Source organism: Saimiri boliviensis, chromosome 17, assembly GCF_048565385.1.
Source record: "Saimiri boliviensis isolate mSaiBol1 chromosome 17, mSaiBol1.pri, whole genome shotgun sequence".
NCBI classification, from domain to species: domain Eukaryota; kingdom Metazoa; phylum Chordata; class Mammalia; order Primates; family Cebidae; genus Saimiri; species Saimiri boliviensis.
Genome location: NC_133465.1, coordinates 50,206,486 through 50,216,044, shown reverse-complemented (window position 1 = coordinate 50,216,044; position 9,559 = coordinate 50,206,486). Strand labels below are relative to the sequence as shown.

At 48.4% G+C, this 9,559-nt stretch overlaps 1 protein-coding gene across 2 annotated transcripts in view; it reads left to right on the top strand.

Moving 5' to 3' along the window:
- The first annotated feature begins 208 nt into the window (after nucleotides 1-208).
- GJC1 (gap junction protein gamma 1) overlaps nucleotides 209-9,559 on the top strand; it is a 36,387-nt gene continuing 27,036 nt past the window's right edge. The window contains exon 1 of one of the 2 annotated variants that reach the window (XM_074388769.1): nucleotides 209-403. The gene's annotated coding sequence lies outside the window, so the exon portion shown is untranslated. Of the gene's footprint in view, nucleotides 404-768; nucleotides 975-9,559 lie in introns of those variants that run through there. The other variant, XM_039476994.2, reaches the window with a different exon arrangement.

Sequence of the window (9,559 nt, the reverse complement as noted above, 5' to 3'; positions counted from 1 at the left end):
CTAAGCCTTCCCTTACTACCCAAGGTCCCACTCTACTAAAGTATTTGAAGAATTTTCGGTTTCCTACTGGACATTTTAAAACTGGTGGTTCCTATGCATGCAAAATTTTCCCAAGTTCTCTAAATGGGATCCTTCTGGGATGCAAAGAGTTAAGAGGAAATAGCCAATTAGGGTCTAGCTAATCTGAGAAGTTCAGGACCTCAAAAGTATCTAGAGCGCTTCTAAGAGGCCTGACTCAAAGACGCTAGGGTGGCTTATCCACCCAGCGCCCGCGAAATCCTCGAGGAACTGCAGAGCAAAACCTACATGGAGACATCAGCATCCCGTGCTACACTGGACCAAGGCCTCGGCGGAGCGCGCAGAAGACAACTCTGGGCCCGTTGAACAAACCCAGGACACCCAGGTAAGACGAGACCCCACGACGCCGTTAGCGGCCCGCTTTAACTGAGGCGCGGCTGGCGGGGGACTCCCGCCCGAGAATCAGCCTGGAGGAATGAACTGCCCCGAGCGAAGTCTGAGCCCCCCCGGGTTCCAGACTCCACGCGGGTGACTCCCACGCGCGCCGCGCCTCCGCCACGTCCGGGACTATCCGGGAGCGCGCGCGAACTCGTCCGCGGAAAGTTGGCGCTAGCGCCGCTTCCCGCGCGTTCCGGGGCGCCCCCTCCCACCCGAGCGCCACGTGCCGCGCGCCCCCCGCTCCCTGGCCGCGGTGGGACGCCCCTGCCCCCACCGCAGCGCGCAGTGCGCAGGCGCCTTCCCGCGGGTCCCGGCGGCGGGAGCGGGAGGAGGCGGCGGCGGCGGGAGCGGCTTCTGCCTCGGCTGGAGACTGAGGCGAAGGCGGCAGCGGCGGAGGAGGTGGAGGAGAGGCGAGGGTGAAGGCGAAGGCGATGGCGACGCAGAGCACATGAGGCGGCGGCCGGCGGGACGGGCCGAGGCCCGGCGGAGGAGGCGGCTCCGGGGGAACCCGCCGCCGGGTGAGGGGCGGCCGCAGGGCCGGCTGAGGAGATGCGGGCCAGGGGCGGGGTCCCAGGGGGAGGCGGGAGAACTCGTGGGGAGCCCGGAGAGGGGCCGAGAATCCCCGGGGGTCCGGGGAGGAGCGCGGCCGGAGCGGGGGGGTGCAGGTGGGCGCCGCCGAGGGGTTCCCGCCGAGTCTGGAGGGGCGTCGCCGGCCCGCGTCCTGCCGCTGCCCCCGGCGCACCCTCCCTCTTTGTCCCCGGGCGCGCGGCTCCCAAATCGAGAGGGAAACAGCTCGGGGGCGGCTCGGGCCGCGGCGGTGTCGGGGGACGGTCGGGGAGCCCGGGCAGAGGCGGCGCGCACTCGGCGTCGCCCCCGCGGTGCTGACCACTACCCGGGCGGTTAGGGGCGCAGGGCGGAGCCGGGCCGCCCGTAGCCGCCCGGCAGCTTCGCGGGCTGCTCTTTGTCTCCCCGACCTCGGCCCCCGCGTCTCCGGCGGCGTGCGGGCTGGTATGAGGCTTTCCGCATCTCCCCGCCAGAACTCCTGCCTCCCGGGGTTAGAGGAGGGTTCGTTCGAGGGCTGGAAGCGGGAAAGAGGGGCGGAAGCACTGGGCTCGTCGCCTCTTGATTAAATCGTTGTGTTTACTTCAAATGACTTTTCCCCCACTTTGTCAAACTTTGGAGAACTGTTGTGTGTGTGTGTGTGTGTGTGTGTGTGTGTGTGTGTGTGTGTATGTTTTTCTTAAGTCTCTAGCTTCAAAATTAAGAGTAGGCGCTACCACTGTGATTGTGATTGTCGGCAGTTGTGTGGTTGGCGGCTGCGTTTGGAGCTCTGAGTTGAAAAGATTTAGGTGAATGTATGGTTTAGATTTGTTTTTTCTTTTTTTGCGATTATGTGATTGTGAGTACCTTTCCTTTGCGAAATGGGCGAGTTTGGTTTTCTTGTTGTTCATTGAGAACTGGCAGTGGTACCGATTTCATTGCGCTCCTGCCTGATTTTGTTAGCATCAAGACGATGTGAAATCGAGTAAGTTAAGTTTGAGTAAGTTCTGGCTGAGGGTCATCTTGTATGCCTGATAAGTCTAAATTTGTTACATGTTTGTGTCGTGTACACGTTCAAGTGAATATATATGAAAACGGTATAAAAATACGTAAATGAAAGAGATTTTAATTTCCTGATGAGCAGGAAACAGCGTATCTCTAGTACGTTAGTATCCGTAGAAAAATGCGTTAATGTAATTTGGAACAAAATCTCTCTCTCCCTAGGGAGGGTTTAGGTATTCAGAGTAAGAGTGCAAACACATTTCAATCTCAGAGGATATTGAAAAAACAAAAATACCCTTACTTCCAGAGCTCCTGACTAAAAATATTGTGAGTTGTGAGTTAAGTTTACTGATTTTTTTTTTTTAACGTAGCATAGAGTTGTATTATTGCACTTGCTTTGGATGTCTTTTAAGTACTGTGTAATGGCAGAATTAAAGAAACACTAACTCTTCTGGGTAGAAGGTAAAAAGCTCCGATAAAACAGATCTTTTTTTTTTTTTTTTTTTTTGAGACGGAGTTCCGCTCTTGTTACCCAGGCTGGAGTGCAATGGCGCGATCTCGGCTCACTGCAACCTCCGCCTCCTGGGTTCAGGCAATTCTCCTGCCTCAGCCTCCTTAGTAGCTGGGATTACAGGCACGCACCACCATGCCCAGCTAATTTTTTGTATTTTTTTTTTTTTTTTTTTTAGTAGAGACGGGATTTCACCATGTTGACCAGGATGGTCTTGATCTCTTGACCTCGTGATCCACCCGCCTCGGCCTCCCAAAGTGCTGGGATTACAGGCTTGAGCCACCGCGCCTGGACAGTTAAGTTTTATTCTTATGTTTGCATAAGTCAGCCAAAGGGAAGGAATGCAGGGTTCCGTTTTCTGATTAGTCCCCTTCCTCCCAGGTCCAGGCTTACCTATCAATTCAGTAACTAGGATCTTAGAATATAGGCTATGTAAGTTAAATCCAGAGCATCATCATCTTAAGAAATGCATAGTGTTTGTTTCATGCTTAATTCAGTGCAAAGTGATGACTTCCAAAAAACTATTGCTTTATTTGCAGTTTGTTCACATTTCGAAATTGGTGAGGTTTGTTCTTTTTCTTTTTCTTTTTAAAGATGGGGTTTCACCATGATGGCTAGGCTGGTTTTGAATTCCTGACCTCAGGTGATCCATCCACCTCTGCCTCCCAGAGTGCTAGGATTACAGGCATGAGCCACCATGCCTGGCCTCTTTTTTCTTTTTCTTTCTTTCCTTCCTTCCTTTTCTTTCTCTTTCTTTCTTTCCTTCCTTCCTTCCTTTTCTTTCTTTGTCTCTCTTTCTTTCCTTCCTTCCTTCCTTTTCTTTCTTTCTCTTTTTTTCTTTCCCTTCCTTCCTTCCTTCCTTTCCCCCTCTCTCTCTCTCTTTTCTTTTTTTTTTTTAAGAGACAAGACCTCGCTCTGTTGCCCAGGCTGTCATAGTTCACTGCAGTCTGAAACTCCTGGGCTCAAGCAGTCCTCCTGCCTCAGCCTCTCGAGTAGCTGGGACTGTAGACAGGTGCCACCATGCCCAGCTAATTTCTTTTCCTTCCCTCCCTCCCTTACCAATCAGGATAGTTAAGTTTGACTAGCGGGTATGCTTACTTATTTCTATGCTTTTCTTCTAGCATAGAAACACATGCGGCTCCTGTTCAAAATATGTGATAAAAATTTAGGCAAAGAAAAGTAAAAGTAGGGTTATTATTATTTTGAGATGGAGTTTAGCTCTTGTTGCCCAGGCCGGAGTGCAGTGGCGCCGTCTTGGCTTACTGCAACCTCTGCCTCCCGGGTTCAAGCAATTCTCATGCCTCAGCCTGAGGCATCCTGAGTAGCTCGGATTACAGGCATGTACCACCATGCCCAGCTAATTTTGTATTTTTAATAGAGGTGGGGTTTCACCATGTTGGTCAGGCTGGTCTCAAACTCTTGACTTTAGGTGATCCGCCCACCTCTTCCTCCCAAAGTGCTGGGATTACAGGTGTAAACCTGCGCTCAGCTGATTTATTCTTTTTGTAAGACCATTTCTTTGAGAATAGATAGGAGAACATGGATTTTGGCTGATATCATTAACCTGAAAAAAAAAAAACAAAAACGCACATATAGAAAACAGTTCTGAGGCTGAGCTCGGTGGCTCACACCTGTAATCCCAGCACTTTGGGAGGCTGAGGTGGGCGGATCATGAGCTCAGGAGTTCAAGTTTCCAACATGGTGAAACCCCATCTCTACCAAAAATACAAAAATTAGCAGGGCGTGGTGGCACATGTTTGTAATCCCAGCTACTCAGGAGGCCGAGGCAGGAGAATCACTTGAACCTGGGAGGCAGAGGTTGCAGTGAGCTGAGATCTCGCCATTGCACTCCAGCCTGGGAGACAGAATGAGACTCCATCTAAAAAGACAAAAAAACAGTACACAGTTCTGAGCTGTTAATACCAACTGAGTGGCCACAATTGTTTTTCAAACATCCTACTACAGCTGATCAGTTCAGCTTGTGTTGAAATAAGGACCTATTAAAATGTATTTTTAAAAATCTTATTCTCTTATGTCTGAGCATTGCTATTTTCTACATCTCAAAAGAATGAATGGCCTGTTAGTCAATACTGACTGGCATACTTGAATTTTGCAAGTACTGTAGTTGGCTGACAGCACTCCTTGGCAATAAAAGTTAGTCTTTCAGACCTGTGGAATGTGTTGCCCAAAGGGTTTCCCTAAAACAAGAATAAGATGATCTCATTGCAGATAGCACTTTACTTCTACAGGAATGGGGCCAGAAGTGGTGGCTCAAGCCTATAATCCCAGTACTTTGGGAGGCGGAGGCGGGCGAATCACCTGAGGTCAGGAGTTCAAGACCAGCCTGGCCAACATGGTGAAATCCTGTCTCTACTAAAAATACAAAAAATTAGCTAGGCGTGGTGGCACATGCCTGTAATCCCAGCTACTCAGGAGGCTGAGGCAGGAGAATGACTTGAAGCTGGGATGTGGAAGTTGCAGTGAGACTCCATCTAAAGAAAAAAAAAATGAAGTATTCTGGGAAATGAATTCTTCTCCAGCTCTCAGTTGAAGCACTGTTTTTGAGGCTATGTTGCTTGTAACACCAGCACAATTTGGACAGAAGCATTCTGGTGCCCATTAAGTCATTCAACTTTTTTTTTTTTTTTTTTTTTTTAAGATGGAATCTTACTCTGTCATCCAGTCTGAAGTGCAGTGGCTTGATCTTGGCTCAGTGCAACCTCCGCCTCCCAGGTTCAAGCCATTCTCCTGCATCAGACTCCTGAGAAGCTGGAATTACAGGCATGCACCACTAAACCTGGCTACTTTTTGTATTTTTAGTAGAGAAGGGGTTTCACCATGTTGGCTAGACTGGTCTCGAACTCCTGATCTCAGGTGATCCTCTCATCTCGGCCTCAAAAAAGTGCTGGGGATTATAGGCGTGAGCCACCGTGCCCAGCCTTTTTTTTTTTCTTTTTCTTTTTTTTTTTTGAGACAAAGTTTTGCTCTTGTTGCCCACGCTGAAGTGCAATGGCACCATCTCAGCTCACCAGTGGCAAACTCTGCCCCTCGGGTTCAACTGGTTCTCCTGCCTCAGCCTCCTGAGTAGCTGGGATTACAGGTATGTACTACTTCACCTGGCTAATTTTGTGTTTTTAGTAGGGACAGGGTTTCTCCATGTTGGTCAGGCTGGTCTCAAACTCCCAACCTCAGATGATCTGCTTGCCCTGGCCTCCCAAAGTGCTGGGATTATAGGCGTGAGCCATTGCACCTGGTCTTTTTTTTTTTTTTTTTTAATTGAGACAGGGTTACCGGGTGCAGTGGCTCACACCTGTAATCCCAGCACTTTGGGAGGCCGAGGTGGGTGGATCACGAGGTCAAGAGATAGAGACCGGCCGGGCGCAGTGGCTCAAGCCTGTAATCCCAGCACTTTGAGGCTGAGGCGGGTGGATCACAAGGTCAAGAGATCAAGACCATCCTGGTCAACATGGTGAAACCCCGTCTCTACTAAAAATACAAAAAATTAGCTGGTCATGGTGGCGCGTGCCTGTAATCCCAGCTACTCAGGAGGCTGAGGCAGGAAAATGGCCTGAACCCAGGAGGCGGAGGTTGTGGTGAGCCGAGATTGCGCTATTGCACTCCAGCCTGGGTAACGAGAGCAAAACTCCGTCTCAAAAAAAAAGATCGAGACCATCCTGGTCAACATAGTGAAACCCCGTCTCTACTAAAAATACAAAAAATTAGCTGGGCATGGTGGCGCGTGCCTGCAATCCCAGCTACTCAGGAGGCTGAGGCAGGAGAATTGCCTGAACCCAGGAGGCGGAGGCTGCGGTGAGCCGAGATCGCGCCATTGCACTCCAGCCTGGGTAACAAGAGCGAAACTCCGTCTCAAAAAATAAAAATAAAAATAAAAGGCTGGGCGCGGTGGCTCAAGCTTGTAATCCCAGCACTTTGGGAGGCCGAGGCGGGTGGATCACGAGGTCAAGAGATCGAGACCATCCTGGTCAACATGGTGAAACCCCGTCTCTACTAAAAATACAAAAAATTAGCTGGACATGGTGGCGCGTGCCTGTAATCCCAGCTACTCAGGAGGCTGAGGCAGGAGAATTGCCTGAACCCAGGAGGCGGAGGTTGCGGTGAGCCGAGATCGCGCCATTGCACTCCAGCCTGGGTAACAAGAGCGAAACTCCGTCTCAAAAAAAAAATAAATAAATAAAATAAAAATAAAAAAATAAATTGAGACAGGGTCTTATTTTGTAGCCCAGGCTGAAGTACAGTGGTGCTCTCCAACGATCCTTCCATCTCAGCATTTCTAGCAGCTGGGACCACAGGCCCATGCTGCCACTACACTCAGTTAATTAAAAAAAAATTTTTTTGGGCCGGGCGCGGTGGCTCAAGCCTGTAATCCCAGCACTTTGGGAGACCGAGGCAGGTGGATCATGAGGTCAAGAGATCGAGACCATCCTGGTCAACATGGTAAAATCCCGTCTCTACTAAAAATACAAAAAACTAGCTGGGCGTGGTGGCACGTGCCTGTAATCCCAGCTACTTAGGAGGCTGAGGCAGAATTGCCTGAGCCCAGGAGGCGGAGGTGGCGGTGAGCCAAGATCGCGCCATTGCACTCCAGCCTGGGTAACAAGAGCGAAACTCCGTCTCAAAAAAAAAAAAAAAAAAAATTTTTTTTTTTGTAGAAATAGGGTCTTGCTTTGTTGGCCAGGCTAATCTTGAACTTCAAGCAGTCCTCTTGGCCTCTAAAATACTGGGATTACAAGCCAAGGCACCTGGCTCCCAACTTTTTTTTTTTTTTTTTTTTTTTTTTTCAAGACATGTAAGCACTTGGTTTTAAAAAAAAATGGTTGGGAGGCCAAAGTGGGTGGATCACGAGGTCAGGAGTTTGAGAGCAGCCTGGCCAACATGGTGAAACTCTGTCTCTACTAAAAAAAAATACAAAAATTATCTGGGCATGGTGGCTGGTGCCTGTAGTCCAAGCTAGTTGGGAGGCTGAGGCAGGAGAATCTCTTGAACCGAAAAGGCACAGGTTGCACTGAGCTGAGACCACACTGTTGCACTTCAGCCTGGGCAAAGAAGAGCAACAGAGTGCGACTCTGTCTCAAAAAAAAAAAAAAAAAAAAAAAAAAGTTTGACTCTTTCTTTCCCTCTTCTCACTACTGCACTTGACTAATTTTTTTTTTTTTTTTTTTTTTGGAGACAGAGTCTACCTCTGTCACTCAGTCTGGAGTTCAGTGGCATACATGTAATCCCAGTACTTTTGAAGACTGAGGCTGGAGGATAGCTTGAGCCCAGGAGTTTGAGACCAGCCTGGGCAACATAGTGAGGGCTGTCTCTTCAAAAATTAATTTAAAAATCAGCTGGATGTGGTGGCACACACCTGTGGTTTCAGCTGCTCGGGAGGATGATGAGGCAGGAGGATCTTTTGAGCACAGGAGTTGGCGGCTACAGTAAGTTGTGATCACACCACTGTACTCCAGCCTGATTGACAAGAGTGGGGCAGTCTCTATTTGAAAAAAGAAGAGGCTGGGCACGGTGGCTCACACTTGTAATTCCAGCACTTTGGGAGACTGAGGCGGGTGGATCACGAGGTCAGGAGTTCAAGACCATCCTGACCAACATGATGAAACCCTGTCTTTAAAAAAAAAAAAGAGAGAGGGCCAGGCGCGGTGGCTCAAGCCTGTAATCCCAGCTCTTTGGGAGGCCAAGGTGGGCGGATCACGAGGTCAAGAGATCGAGACCATCCTGGTCAACATCCTGGTGAAACCCCGTCTCCACTAAAAATACAAAAAATTAGCTGGGCATGGTGGCGCGTGCCTGTAGTCTCAGCTACTCAGGAGGCTGAGGCAGGAGAATTGCTTGAACCCAGGAGGCAGAGGCTGCAGTGAGCCGAGATCGCGCCATTGCACTCCAGCCTGGGTAACAAGAGTAAAACTCCGTCTCAAAAAAGAAAAGAAAAGAAAGGCCAGGCATGGTGCCTCAAAACAGTAATCACAGCACTTTGGAAGGTCCAGGCAGGAGGATCGTTTGAGCCCAGGAGTTGAAGACCAACCTGAACAACATGATGAGACTTTGTCTCTACAAAATAAGAAATTTTTTTAAAAAGGAGGAAAGAAATGCATAGGGGTTCAGAGTAAGTTTTGATGTTTTTCGTCTATATAAATGGGATAAACTTCACACGCCCCTATTCTTATCCTCTGATCTCTAAACTATATTCAACTCCCAAATAGTTATAGAGATTATTTTCTTCCACATCTTTGTAGTATTTATCAGTTTTGGCTGAATTTATTATTACTTAACTAATGAGTTATAACATTCCTTTTGGGAATGTTCAGAGTAAATTGGAGCTGGACTCTATTTTTAGGAATTCCCCTTGAGTCATTCTTGGACCTGGAATTCCTAATTGCCCATCCAGAGTAAGTGTTTATTTGAATTCAAAATTTTCCTTCCTGAAATTATCCATTTGGTGGCTTCAGTTACCATATATATTTTGAATACTGCCACATTTTTTTTTTTTACTACCATATTTTTATCTGTAGCCAGACCTCTTTTTTTTTTTTTTTTTTTTTTAATCTTGGCTGCTTGTTCAACATCTCTACAGAGATATTCAGAGGAGATCATTTGAATTGCGTTGTCCAAAGTGAACTTTTGATCTTGACCCCATACGTAGACTTTCTTCAGCATATTCTGTTTTATTAAGTGGCTCTATCACACAATTTACTGAGGCCAGACTATTTTTTTTCTGGAGACGGAGTTTTGCTCTTGTTGCCCAGGCTGGAGTGCAACCTCCACCTCCCAGGTTTAAGCAATTCTCCTGCCTCAGCCTTTCAGGTAGCTGGGATTACAGGCGCCCGCCACCACGCCCAGCTAATTTTTTATATTTTTAGTAGAGATGTGGTTTCACCATGTTGGCCAGGCTGGTCTCAAACTCCTAACCTCAGGTCAGCCACCGCTCCTGGCCTAATTTTAGAATATTTTTATTCTGTCAATGATACCCATTAGCAGTTACTCCTTAGTCTCCCCATAATGGTTGTCCAAAATTCCATTATGGAGGTTGTACCG